Source organism: Ambystoma mexicanum, chromosome 7q, assembly GCF_040938575.1.
Source record: "Ambystoma mexicanum isolate Mex_15411 chromosome 7q, UKY_AmexF1_1, whole genome shotgun sequence".
NCBI classification, from domain to species: Eukaryota; Metazoa; Chordata; class Amphibia; order Caudata; family Ambystomatidae; genus Ambystoma; species Ambystoma mexicanum.
Genome location: NC_090941.1, coordinates 553,418,961 through 553,433,698, shown reverse-complemented (window position 1 = coordinate 553,433,698; position 14,738 = coordinate 553,418,961). Strand labels below are relative to the sequence as shown.

The following is a 14,738-nucleotide window of genomic DNA, read 5'->3' as shown; positions in this document are numbered from 1 at the left end:
CAACGGGCCCCAGTCGGCCTTCTTCTAAGAATGGCCTTCCAGTGGTATGTTTATTTCAGAAAAGTGTCATCAACTGCTTCGTTTCAGAGTTGCTCAGCTAGGTACTCAGAACACGTCGAAGTCTAACCTCATGCCAAATGCTTGCAAAGCAGGCCCCCCAGTTGCAGGCTCTGAACCCCCTGTCGGCTGTGTCAGGAAAGAGACGCGCAGCATTCTCGTTTTAGTATCCGCGTAAAAGCGCTGCGGGCGGGCATTATGTCATACTTTTAATGAGGGGCAGAATGAGGGGGCGTCTTTGCGCTCGCTCCACTGGCTGTGTGAGATTACGAAGCCTGAGCTTTCAGAGGTGCATCAGGGTTGCTGCAGTCGAAACAACGATTACCCTGCGATATCATTACTTTTTTGCACTCTTGTGGTGATGGGTTGTCCTGGAACAGAAACTGTGTGGAAAAATAAAAGCATCTACCGGTGCAAGCAGAAAGTAACGAGGGAAGAGGCTTCTTCACGGCATTAAATATTTATTCAGGAAGAAGAGAGCTGCCGTTCCCGGGATTTATCAGAACGGGAAGCTGGGGAGTGCTGGAGTACGCGCAACTTGAAGAGAAAGCAAATGTCTTATTCCACGTTCGAATAAAGGTCCGGAGGGGGTGTCCCATCTTCTCACGTGACTCGCTATCAGCAACGTTACGGTTGGGGCGCTTGTCGGATAAATTAAAGCACAGTTGGATGCACCGCGGAACTGCGCAACACGCATCCAGGAGCGTGGCGGGCTGGGCTGCCGAATCCGCGGACCCCCACCACAGCCGCGCGTCTGACGGCCAGTCCTCTGGTAACTGTGGCAGCGAGGGCGGGTGGCGTTAATGCAGTGCCGGACTTATTTGTGCTTCTCTCAAGAAAAGGGTGCCTCCGAAAGCCAAAGGAATGCATTGAGTTGAATGGTATTGAGATTGTCTGTTTTTTAGACCCCGGAAGAAGTAATGGTGTTTGTATTGCCTTTCTAACGTTGCTGATTCTTTCGGTCTGTTAATGCTTTAAAAGGTAATGCACGGGGCTCTCGACCGGTAGTGAGTGGTCTTTCTTGCGGCATTCCGACACTAGCACGACTAAAACGCCGTCCAGTCTTGTCCTTCAGTAATGAATGCATATGCTTTGTTAGCTGCAGCACCAGAAGTGTCCCTGTGATGGGTGGGTTCGCGTACCAATATATGAATATTTAACTAGGGCAGAAGGGGTAATGGAAGATGAATAGGCTACTTAAAGTACGCAGATTTGTGCACTGCATGCATGATTTGAACCTACATTTTGTCAATGATTGTGTGTGTTTGTGAACGTACTCTGAAACCGCTTTATTTATGCTGGAAGCCGAATTGTGCTGCTTGTTCGCTATCTCGCACACATCCCGACAGCCGTATGTTAGGTTATTGGGGTAGCTACTGCGCACCGCTGTCATGTGCATGGCCTCAAGGCGCCTCTGAAACCAGCATTTGTGATGCAGTTTTGGCTTTTGTGTAGACATTGGGAAAGCATTTGCCAGGCACTGCCACCCTGGTATTAACTGGCAATCGATTGTAGCAGCTGCACAATGTTGCAACTACCTGCGCGTATATAGCAGTGCCTGACAAGTGCCTAATACTTATACACAAGCCAAAACGCTTAGCTTTGCCCATGCTTGTTTTTTACCAGGACTTAAGTGAACGACGCAAATAGTGCTTATAAATCCAGTGGCTGAAGACAGACCTGGTTAAGACATTTTTATTATAACAGCATGTTTACAGCTCCAATTTAAATAATTAACTCTTAGACGACTGCTTTGAAAAAACAATGGCAGGCACTTGGAGCACAATGTTTGATGGTAAGGCTTGATGAAGTCAGCTCAAAGAGATCCCAGGAAGATGTGTTTTGGGCGGTGAGGGATGGGAAGTGGGTGAGAATGGCCTTGGGGATTAGTACAGCTATGAGCAGTCAATCAATGGATGGGTAAATAACCAAGCAACACTTACAAACTTTGTGTCCCTCCTCATAGGCCATTTCTTATTAGCTGTACTCTAATTTAATATGTTTGGCTTATAGGTGGCGCCACCCAATAGCCAAAACTAAAGGAGGACACGGTTAGTACACAATCTGCATGTAAAATGTGGGAATGTTTTACAAGAAACTAAAGATCCCTCTTCGTCTTATGTGTTTTTTGTTTACATTTTTAGAGAAGTATTTTTGTAACTGTGCAGTTGCATTTTTCTCCTCCATTATTTATAGTGTTGAACAACAAAGTGACATAGGCCTGCACATATTGGCTGTTATTGTTTGTAGTGTGACGGTGGACTGGTTCCAGTTCGTACTGAACAGTGTGCTAGATATTACTCAGAGCAGCGCTGCTCGCATAATCTCCAGAGAGGCGTATTGGGATTGGGGCGTGGTTGACCAGTTCGGGAGACTATGCTAGCGGTTCACCCCACCCCACTGCGAGTATGGGTGGCAGGAACAGTGCCATTACCCTGTTAAATGTTGCGATTTTGCAAGCGTATGTAATATTTTTAGAATTTAATACAGCGTTCAAATTGGATTTACTGCCGTGACTCTGGAGAGCAATCGATTCCAGAGGAAGGCCAGCCACAGGTAAAACTAATGTTACTGTATAAAGAACTGAGTAGATACTGCTGACGCTTTTTTAAAGACGATTATTAGAGAAATGCTGGGATCAGGATATTAATCGATGGGCAGAGCTCAAGTCCTGAATAAAAAGGTGGAAGCACTGACATTTCAGAAGTGATGTCACAGGAAGCGAACACAGGGTACTATCATGCCCACTCATTCCTCCTCCTTTAAATGCCTCATCTGTAGGCTTGCTGTCTCTCCTACCCTCAGCCTCACTCTCACCATCATCTACAGGCCCCCTGGACCCTTCTCCCCTTTCCTCTCGGAATGGGCTGACCTCTCCTCTTCAGGGATTTCAACATTCACCTTGATTCTTCTGATCTGGCCAGTGTACTCTTCCACAACGTTTGTGACTCTTTTGCTCACTATTCTTCCCTCCGGTTCGACACACTCGGCGGGACACACACTGGATGCACTAATTTTTGCTGTCATCCCTCTCACTACACTTCTCTCCTGGTCTGACCATCCACTCCTCCCTTCTGGAGCTCTTTGGGGCACCCCAGCCATGCCTCATCCCACACTGCCAGTCTCCTTCACCGTCATTCGACCGATGAAACGAGCGCCAGTGACCGCATTTGCCACCACCTTCATTCCTCCAACCCCTGCTTTTGACTCTCATACTGACTTTCTTTCTAACCTTAATTTCTCCAGCATTGGATCTTGCATAGATTCACAAGCCTGAATATTTCTTGTAATTTGAAAATAAATATATACGTTTTTCCCATAGGAAAAGGCAATAAGGATTGCCCATTATGTCTAATAAGATATTCACTTAGGTAGTCCCTCTACCTAAATGTGGTCCTTTATAACCCCAACCAATGAGGTGGCAGGGCTTAAGTGCCATCCCAGACAGCCATCTTCAGCTTTCTCACGCAGTCTAGTGACTAGGGAATCCTCCACAGCTCTAATAAGGTGAGACTATTTGAAATGGCTCTGTTTGATACTGCTGTACTCAGCACTTCACTGTCAATCACTGTGGGCCACTAGCTTCACAAAGAGTGATAGACTATAATAGCACCCTTTTTCACTCTTTCCTCTCTATAGGTGTTTATAAGCACGCCAGCGCGAATTTGTGCAATCCTAGAGAAGACGATTAAGACCTATTCCTGAGACGTTTTAGCTCATATTTCCGCATTTGAGAAGAATTGCAAGCCCAATTTATGGTGAGTGATCACCGTAGAAACTATGTCTGCATATGACATACCAAATTCGAAAATGAATCTAGATTATTTGTCAGTCTACTGAACGATACTCTTATCCCTTTTGTAAACAGACAACTTTGCACGCATCTATACATAGGTGATTAGCATGTCATGTAATATACTATTACTAGCCACCTTTCCCGCATTGGCCAGCAGCATGGGCACCAATTGCCCACTAACCGTGTCTATAGCGACATCTATCCACGAGGAAAAAGATCCATGATCTATAGTAGCAGCATATGTGCGACTTTGATTGGTTTAAAATGTTAACACAACGCAACCAACACTAAGAGATAGATTGGCTTCTTAAGTAAATATTGGCCTAGAATGGGGATGCTTGCATGGTGCACCATGGAATGGCAAGCATTATACACACGTGTTAAATATATTTTATTATCAATGACACCATGGGACAATTAATAGTGACGCAACCTAGCAAAAACAGAACCTTTATCTGTGTTATAGTTTTCTGTTTTCCTGTTCTTTTCTTGATTATCCTTTCCTATCCTGCACACGGTATGTAACCCAAATATGATTTGTATATGTATCTGTTTGTGCCGTGTACTATACGGCACTCATTACTTGTGGTGATATAATCCACAATACAAACATGTAAATGGCTCTTTTTATAATGGCAGCCTTGAGAATGACCCAAGGTTGACTCGTCGGCTGCTTTTCTTTCTTTCTTTCTTTCTTTCTTTCTTTCTTTCTTTCTTTCTTTCTTTCTTTCTTTCTTTCTTTCTTTCTTTCTTTCTTTCTTTCTTTCTTTCTTTCTTTCTTTCTTTCTTTCTTTCTTACTTTCTTTCTTTCTCTCTCTCTTTCTTTCTTTCTCTCTTTTTCTTTCTTTTTCTTTCTATCTATCTATCTATCTTTTTCTCTTTCTTTCTCTTTCTCTTTCTTTCTTTCTCACACTTTTACTCGGCATTACTGCATTGACACCCATTCCAAGGCAGATACACAAGTGGGACAAGCGGTTCTAAGACACTTATTTGCTCATGACCCTTCTCACATCCCACCTCCTTCTTCGGGTACTGCTCGCTAATCTATGCACAGCATGTGATCTAAGCAGATTCCACAAGCCTCAGAAGGGATACATTACTCACCGTAATCGTATTTCTGATGCTTGTATCTGCTGTATTTGAGACAACTGCAACATACTATTGGATTTGTCTACTCACCTAACATTGTCCTGGATACACCACAAAATCTTTTCCAATGGGATAGTAACTAATTAGCTTGCCCTGCATGACTCACCAATCCAATAACTAATTTCCCTTCATAGATTCACATGCTTGAATATTTCCTGTCATCAGACTGGCAATCCTCTGTAATTTAAAAATAAAAAAAAAAAAATATATATATATATATATATATATATATATATATATATATATATATATATATATATATATATATATATATATAGTTTTCCCATAGGGAAAGGCAATAAGGATTGCCCATTATATCTATTAAGACATTCACTTATGTAGTCTTTGTACCCCCATTTGGTCCTTTATGACCCCAAGGCAGCTATCTTCAGATATTTCACTGCAGTCTAGTGACTAGGGAATCCTCCAAAGCTCTCCTGAGCTTTATCTTATTATACTGCTTTTTCGAGTATTTTTTCCAAGTAAATATTTCACTAACGGAGGGTTTCTTCTGCTCTACACCTACTGTGTTTTGCAGTACTGTAAACGTTTGTCTTCATCTTTAAATCGTCGAGGGACGATCCTACAACTGGCCCCTCATGGCAACATGGGTTTCAGGCTAGAAAGGCCCTTCCCAATGAAAAACGTCTCTCTCCAGAGACTGTCAGAAGTGCTCCATAAGGTTTGTCTTCATGAGAGACCCCCTTCAGGAGTGAATATCTTTCTTTACCCCCATGACATTCAAGCATGTCACTTTTGTCAGACCTTCCTCAGAAGACCCTACAGGACGGGCCCAGGAGACTCCTTCTCTGGAGAGTGAGTGCCATTCATCAGATACACAAGCTCCTGTCACTCCCACAGGACCCTTGAGAAGCATTCTTCCAAGAGAAGCGCTTCTTCAGTAGAAAGGGGGACAGCACCGCCTGCTTAAAAAGAAGCAGCCACAAAAGGAGTTAATGACGCCTCTGAAAAAGTCCACAACATCAAGGAACTCCAGGTTTTTTTGAAATAACACCAAATCCACGACTATTACAAAGCTACCGTCCATGAGGTACTCTTTGATGGGCATATCACTGTCCATGGCCCTATCGTCAATGGTTAATGACGTCGACTAGTGCCTCGTCCACGGGCCAGTCTTCATCTCCGACTAACCCGGAGTACTCGTCAATGGGAGGACCCCCGTCCACAGCTAATCTGTCGACGGGAGTAACCCCGTTCACGGCTAATCGGTCCTCGTCGAAGGGAGGATCCACGTCCATGGCTAACACGAAGTCCTCGTCAACGGGAGCCCTCGTCCATGACTACATCGTCGACGGTTGGTAAACAATCGACAGGAAAGGCCTAGTTGATGGGGAAACACCGTCTAAGGGCTGTTCCTCCATGAGTCCACGGAACAGAGTCATAAACACATGCTGTCGGTGCCACATGTCTCATTTTCAAATGCTAACCTGTCCCCATCATGGAAATGGGTAAACCTCCTAACATAATTCTGCAAGACAAAGTTCCGACCAAAAGAAAAAGGACGGCCACAGTCTGTGCTCAAGGAGCACAACCCTCTAAAAGCATCATGAATAAAATCCAAAGGCAAAGTACGTGCTTTGCTGATGATTTGCTTGTCATCACCAGTGGTCGCAGCCGTCATTCAAGGGGCTCCACCTGGGCCACTGTGAACACAAGGAAGTGTCTCCCGAACACGGTCCTTAAGGGCACCTTCTTTAAGGTGCCTGACTGACTGACAGGACCCGATTTTATGATCCCATTTCGGAGCCCGAAACACAAACAGACAAGCCTGAAGAGGTGGAGATTCCTCCAAACTCACCCCAACAGGACACCTACCAATGGTAGGAGTATGTCATTTAGAAGCAAAAGAGGTGCGACTCCCCTGGCAACTCTTTGCTGCCGGACGACATAGCTTTATTCCATTTAAATTGCAAGATTGCAGCAATGTTTATTTTCCAAGTATTGTGGGCAGAAAATAAGTCAGGGTGTATCAGCATAGCCAAAAGAAGGGGGACTGTTTACGGCTATAACCATACCCCCACGGCAGCTAGGCCACAAATGGAATACAAGGCCCCAGAAGAGACACCACTATGTTGCAGGGACACCTGAAACCGAGTCACCACTGTGGCCGCCGGGAAGAAACTCACAAATCCTGCTTCACCACTAACGGCTCTGCGTGCAAAGAAAGCAGGAAACCTGAGGCTGTACACAGCAATGCATTAGCATCGCTGTCTATTATAACAGCCAGTGCTCTTGCTTTCCCAAAGCCAGATAGCTCAGTCAGTAGAGCATCAGACTTTTAATCTGAGGGTTCAGGGTTCAAGTCCCTGTTCGGGTGTCACTTCTCCTCTAACTGCGAGATATGACAGACAAAGGTGGAACAAGATGTCCAAGTTCACGGGGCAACTGCCAGCCACCTTTCAAAAGGAGGCTTATGTCATCATTCAAAATGAATAAACCGCTCCCAATCACATGATTCACTCTCTAGTGGATGCATCTGCGTCTGGGTTCACAAAGTTAGCTCACAGGAAGCTGTCCTCTGATGCCAAACATGCATGAAGACTTCAACTTCAGGCATGAAGTACAGGGTTCAAATCGTCCACGTTCTCCAACGGCCAACAGCTCCTTGGTGGGAAAGGGATACATCACCTAAAGGGGATCAAGGCGAACCTGACACTGGTAGGGCCATCAGTTTGCTAAGAGATAAAGACAAGAAAAGGTGTACCTTTCGTCCTTTCGTGGTGCATCATGGAAAGTTCGATCCTGCAACAGACCCTATTCCACACAGTGGTCCACCTCGGCAAATCAGTCATCCACAAGGTACCAGCAATCGTCCTTGAATTCACATTGCACCAGGGCAGGCGCGGGACGGGCCAAACGAGAGCCCGGTCGCCATCTCCTCCCACATCACACCCCTGTCGAAGGGAAGATCAGCCACCATTACATCAGATTGTAAAGATTGTGACTCAAAAATGTCATTGACCTATCCACACCGTTTATGTCTATGGTGTCTGCGGTGGAGCATAAAACCTCAGTCTGCTCCAAGTGCCAGTCAATGACCGGAAAGGCCCTGAAGGAGCGAAAGGGGAAATTGGTGGTAGGTCAAAACCCCATAAAATCACCTTCTACCCGTACCAAAAAATCATCGACCGACGAGTTGAGAGGCGAATCTCCTTGGAGGAAGAAAGTTAAAAGATCGAGGAGTGGCTCCCACCACTCCTCATCGTTGTCGCGGAAGTCCAAAAAGAGACACCATAGGTCGACTTCGTCGGACACCTCCCTTGAGAGGATATCTTGCCCCACAAAAACATCCACACCTTTCGAATGGAAGCATTTAGAGCAGAAATGCTGAAAATATTCAAAAAGCAAAAACCTACGGCAATCCATGCTCTTACCGCGCCTTCCAACGAAGCCGGTAAGGAAAGGGCACGACCCAAATCGCAAGCGCCCTCGAGCTTGGGACGAAGGCCTGCACCTCACCGAGAGCCGTTGAGGCCTCGATGCAATGCAAGTCATCGAAGGGTCCGTCGAGCCGAAAACATAAGCACAAGTCGAGGTTGTCGACACTATTGACGCTTTCTGCACCTTCGACGCCAGGCTATCCCTCGACATCGGCGTCAACTTCGATGCCGACATCGATGCCAGCTGCGCCACCAATGTCAGCTGCGCCCTCGATGCCAGCTGTACCTTCGACGTCGAGCACCCCATCTAAACCTATGGTGCCATGAAAAAAGTTTCAATGACTCCTCGAGCGTCGAATCCACAATTTGTCAAACCCTTGATGCCCGAAAAAATATATGTTTCTTTACCAAGGAAAGAATATTTTAAGTCCCTTACCTCGATATGAGGAGAATGAACCCTCGGACAATGATGCACCCTTTGGTCTTGATTTACCACACCAAATGTGCCTGAAAGTTTCATTTCTGAGGAATCAAGGTTGAAAGACCTTTATGATAACCTGCAGACAGCCAGTGGGGTAGACACCACACCGGAGCTAGAATTTCCAAGGCCAGAGGCTGGGGAACACGCTGATGTATCTTGTAGACAGCTAATGTCCAAGGTGGTAGAATATATGGGGTGGAGTAGACCTCCGTTACCATTTGAGCAGGATGATCTTACGGATATCCTGCATAAGGGTCTGCAGTTGGATCCTATACTGCCTTTCCATAATGCTCTCCAAAAAAGGGTGGTAGCAAATTGGGAGACGCCAGAATCTAATCTGGCTGTGAATAAAAATCTGACCAAAAAATGCTGCCCTTACAGTAGTGACCCAGACTACCTGTCTAAACACCCCACTCAAGAGAGTCTGGTGGTGCAGGCAGCTACTGCTACTTCCAAGCAGGCAGCTTACCCTACCATCCCCCCAGATAGGGACGACAAAAGAGTAGATGGATGGCCAAGGAAATTATTTTCTGCAGGGAGTATGGTGCTCAAATCCACCAACTCCACATGTGCCCTTGCAAAATTCTCATTCACTCTATCGGACTGCATTTCCATGGCGTTAGAGCACATTCCCGAGGGAGAAGAAAGAGACAGTTTCTTGGCCATAATTAGAGACGGCAAAGAAACCATGTCTGAGTCTCTTCAGTCGGGTCAGGATTATGTTGGCTGAATCAGCAGAGCCATGGCTTCTAGGAACGTTATAGGCAGATTTGCATGGTTGAGGAAGTCTGTTTTTGCATCGGATGTGCAATCCAGACTCCTCAACATGCCCTTTGACAGGTCTCACATTTTTGGCAGGATGGCTGACGAGAGCCTTGAGAAGTTGCAGACCTCACAGGCGGCAGCCTCACCCTTTTCACACTAGTCTACAACATCGGAGGGGTAGATCTTTTTGCTCCTACTCCTCAGTTGGAAGAGAGAGATGAATGGCTTGTCAAAGAGGCCAAAGACAAGTCCTTTTTGGTGGACGAGGGAGAGGTGTGAAGCCAGCTCAAGCAAGGGCATCTTTACCATCTGCCACTGCATCAGCCACCTCAAAACCTCCCTGAGGTGTTGAGTCACAGTTCACCAGTGGGGGGGCATGCTGTCTCAGCATCTAGAAGAATGGCAAGATATTACTTCGGATGCTTGGGCATTGGAAACCATAGCCACGGCTACTGCCTTCCTTTCATTCAAAGACCTCATAGCAATCCACCAGGGAACCACTCTTTCAGGATTCCTGATCTGCTCCTTGTGCAGGAAATTTTAACCCTGCTAGAGAAAGGTACTATAGAGCCAGTGCCTGTAGCGGAGAGGAACAAGGGATGGTATTCTCCATATTTCCTAATACCCAAAAAGGACGGGGGACTGAGACCCGACTTGAGATACTTGAACAAGTTCCTCAGGAAGGACAAGTTCAAGATGGTCACACTTTCTCAGATCCTTCAGGCCCTCCAACTCTGGGATTGGATGGTGTCATTGGACCTTCAGGATGCTTATTTTCATGTGCCAATCTGTCTCTAGCACAGAAATACCCGAGGTTCGCCATTGGCAGTTCTCATGATCAGTTTTGAGTTCTGCCATTTGGGCTGACCTCCGCCCCAAGAGTTTTCACCAAACTGATGGCGGTGGTGGCAGTGAGTCTCAGGAGATGGGGGATTCATGTCTACCCCTACCTGCGCGATTGGCTGATCAGAGCTCATTCTCCCAAACAAGTCCTGGATCATCTCAACATCACCTGCCACTCTCTTCACAGACTGGGATTCTCCTTCAATTACAAGAAGTCCCATATGACACCTTCTCAAAGGCTCCAGTTCATCGGGGCTGTGCTGGATACATCCTTGGGAAAGAGCTTGCCCCCCGAGGTGAGGGCTCAAGACATTCTACAAATGGTCTCCAAATTTCAGAGTGCCCAGAGTCTACCAGCCTTCGATTATTTGAGGTTGCTGGACCTCATGGCATCCTGCATTGTTTGGAGCTAGAGGCTCACCTCAGAATGAAATACCTTCAATGGGCCCTCAGAACTCAATAGTCCCAGTTCTCAGGAAAGATGTCGGACGTACTTCAGGTTCCAAGCAGGGTCACACAGGATCTTCTGTGGTGGGCCTGCAAGGACAACATTCTGAAGGGAGAACCCTTTTGGCAAACATGGCCGTAGATAACAGTAGTGACGGACGCCTCACTCAGTGGGTGGGGAGCCCACACCAACGATCTGACAGTCAGCGGTCATTGGTCTCCTGGTCTCCATCAGAGTCCAAACTACACATCAATCCTTTGGAGCTGAGGGCAATCAGACTAGCGTTGAAGCCTTCCTGCCCTCTGTAAAGAGGAAAGAATGTCCCGATAATGACGGACAACACAGTGGCCATGTACTACCTCAACAAAAGAGGAGGTGTAGGGTCACTACCACTATGTAGAGAGACAGTGCAGCTCTGGTACTGGGCAATTGAAGAAGGGATTTCGAGGGGATTGTGTCCTCCGACGTATTCCATATCTATGACAGTAATCGGCACAGCGGTGCTGCTTCGGAAAATCTTTCGGCGTCTCCGTCCTGCGTCGATGACTTCGATACACTGTATGCACGACGCCTGTAGCCTCAGTTCTGTTTTTTCCGTGAACGTGTTCGCTTCAGAGATGTTGGCGCGCCTCGGTTCTACTGAATCCTGTTTTGGTTCTTCGAACCTGTTTGTGTATTGAAATGATGTCTTTGGCTTCTTCCACCCTGCGGGCGGGTTTTAAGAAGTGTCGGGTGTGTGGGTCCAAGATGTCGTTGACGGACACGCACAACGCTTGCCTCTGGTGCCTCGGGGAGGACCACGATACGGATGACTGTGTCGACTGTCAGTCGCTTACATCGAAGGCCTTGTGGGAGCGTAAGAAGAAGCTGTCGGTGGGTAAGGTGGCCAAGCCCCGGAAGTCGCAATCCACTGGACTTTCGACGGACGATTCGATGGATGACTTTCAGCATTGTCGTCGTGAGTCCGGGGGGTCTCGGTCCAGGAGTCGGTCTCACCATTCCTCTGCCTCTTCGAGGCACTCACGGAAGTGCCGTCACAGGTCGCCTTCCCCGTCCTCATCCGAGGACTCCGCCCGTCAGCGGGTTGCTTGTCCCAACAAGCATTCCACTCCTGAGGAATGGGATTCCTTCCGAAAGGAGATGATGGCGATTTTTCAATCGCAGGGCTCCGGTCCGTCCGTGCCATCAAAGGACGCCAGCCATGACCGTGCTAGAGACACCGCTCATACGCCTTTGGGCTCGAGCAGTCGTAGCGACCACCGGGTGCCTTCGAGGTCTCGATCGGACAAGGATGGTCGCTCTAGACATGCCCGTTCCAGGTCTCGGTCCTCGATGCCCTCGAGACCGCGTGAGCCTGTGAAGTCTTCGAGAAAGACATCATCACCTGCGGCGCCGAGGTCGTCGAGGGACACTCTTGAGGCTCCGCCTCCGAGGAAGTCGTCGACGCCATCGGCGCCCAGGCTGTCGAAGGACATGCTCGGTGGTCTGCCCTCGAGACCTGTGTCGACGCCGTCGAAGTTGTCCATGCCTCTCTCGACGCCGATTCCGTCGACGCCTTTCGAGGCTGCTTTGTCGGAGGTACCCCGTGGCACGGTGGAACCCCCCAGAAACGCTCTGGCCAAGGCTAAGAATGTCTTTGTCACTTTTTCTGTGCCCTCTTTCCGACCTCTGGATTTTATTTCTGAGGGGGATGAGGGATCTGAGGAAGGTTTGGTGCCTGAGGAGGTTCCTGACGAGATTTTGTCTGGTCACAGCCAGATTGAAGACCTGCGTCTGTCACTGCACGACACCAGTGGTCTGGACACCTCCCCGGAGGTGGAGTTCTGTCGGCCTGAGCCTGGCACCCATGCCGAGTCCCCCGTACCATAAGTCGAGGGTCACGGAATACTTGGGGTGGTCTGCGCCACCTGTGGATTTTCTGCAGGATGATCTGACGGACCTCCTCGACCAAGGTCCTCCAACTGACCCGGTACTGCCATTCCATATGGCTTTGCAAAGAAGGGTGGCTGCAGCTTGGACTGCTCCGGAGAGTCTCCAGGCAGTGAGTAAGTCTTTGCCGCGAAAATACCGTCCAGCCAGTAGTGACTCCTACTTGGCCACGCACCCCACTCCGGAGAGTTTGGTGGTGCAGGCGGCCACGGCCCCAGCAAAGCAGGCGTCGTACCCTACCATCCCTCCTGATAGGGACGACAAGCGTTTTGATGGCTGAGCGAAGAAAGTGTTTTTTTCAGGGGGTACGGCTTTACAGGCAGCCAACTCCGTGTGTGCCTTGTCACGTTTCACGCACACTGTGTGGAACTGTATTTCCTTGGCGGCTGAACATATTCCCGAAGGGGAGGAACGGGATGGTTTTCTTGCTTTTGTACAGGATGGCAAGGGTGTCATGTGTGAGACCGTTCAGTCGGGTTTGGACATGGCAAATTGTGTCAGCCGGTCCATGGCGGCGAGCACCGTAATAGGCAGGTTTGCGTGGTTGTATGATGTACATCTTTTTGGCAGCAAGGCTGACGAGAGCCTTAAGAGGTTGCAGACTTCCAAAGCTGCAGCAAAGTCGTTGAGCGCTGCGGTTCGCCAACCTCCGCCTTTTCGTCCTAGGGGACAGCAATGGAGGGGAGGTTCCTTTCGATATTACTCATCATTTAGTAAATTGAGAGGAGCTGCAAGTCAAAGGAGCCACCGTAGGAGTTCCAGAGGTGGGAAACAGGGTACTCGAGGTGCCAAGGCCGCTCGGGCAGTTGCCTCTTTGCCCTCGGGCACTGCCAGAGCCGCTTCAGCTCAGTCATGAGGCCATGTCCCATGGTTTGCTGGTTGGGGGAAGGCTGGTGCAGAATCTTGTAGAGTGGCGTGCTATTACTTCAGGTGTGTGGGTTCTGGAGATGCTAGCCCACGGCTACTGTCTTCCTTTCCGGCAAAGGCCTCACAACAATCCACCAGGGAATCTCTCTTTGAAGAGTCCGGATCCGCTCCTTGAGCAGGAAATTCAGTCCCTGCTGGAGAAAGGCACCATAGAACTGGTGCCTGTAGCGGAGAGGAACAAGGGATGGTATTCCCCTTATTTTTTGATTTCAAAGAAAGACGGGGGATTGAGACCCATCATGGACTTGTGCGGTTTGAACAAGCTCCTCAGGAAGGACAAGTTCAAGATGGTTACTCTTTCTCAAGTCCTCCAGGCCCTTCAACTTCAGGACTGGTTGGTGTCTCTCGACCTCAAGGATGCTTATTTTCATGTGCCGATCCATCCAAAGCACAAGAAGTACCTGAGGTTTGCGGTTGGCGACTCACACTTTCAGTTTCGGGTCCTGCCGTTCGGATTGACCTCCACCCCGAGGGTATTCACCAAGCTCGTGGTGCTGGCAGCGTATCTCAGGAAAGTGGGGATTCACGTCTACCCCTACCTGGACGATTGGTTGATGAGGGCGCGCTCTCCCGAGCAAGTCCTGGATCATCTGTCCGTCACCTGCCACTCCCTTCACAGGCTGGGCTTCTCCCTCAACTTAAAGAAGTCCCATTTGACGCCAACCCAGCGGCTCCAGTACAACGGAGCAGTGCTCGACACTTCCCTGGGGCAGTGTTTTCCTCCCCAGGTGAGGGCTCCTCACATTCAGCAGATGGTGCACAAGTTTCAGAGTCTCCGGGCGTTTGAGTTCTGGCCTTCAAGATGCAGTGGTTGCAGTCCTCCGGCAGGATGTCAGTCCCCGTACAGGTGCCGCCCTCGGTCGCCCAGGACCTTCTGTGGTGGGCCGTCGAAGGCAATCTGATGAAGGGGGCTCCGTTTTGGCTAACCTGGCCGGAGGTGAC

At 48.5% G+C, this 14,738-nt stretch overlaps 1 protein-coding gene across 3 annotated transcripts in view; it reads left to right on the top strand.

Moving 5' to 3' along the window:
• Window positions 1-14,738, top strand: part of DGKH (diacylglycerol kinase eta) — a 1,951,678-nt gene that overhangs the window by 704,146 nt on the left and 1,232,794 nt on the right. The window contains exon 1 of one of the 3 annotated variants that reach the window (XM_069640478.1): window positions 357-829. The exons of the other annotated variants lie outside the window; for them this stretch is intronic. The gene's annotated coding sequence lies outside the window, so the exon portion shown is untranslated. Of the gene's footprint in view, window positions 1-356; window positions 830-14,738 lie in introns of those variants that run through there. 3 annotated transcript variants of the gene reach the window in all.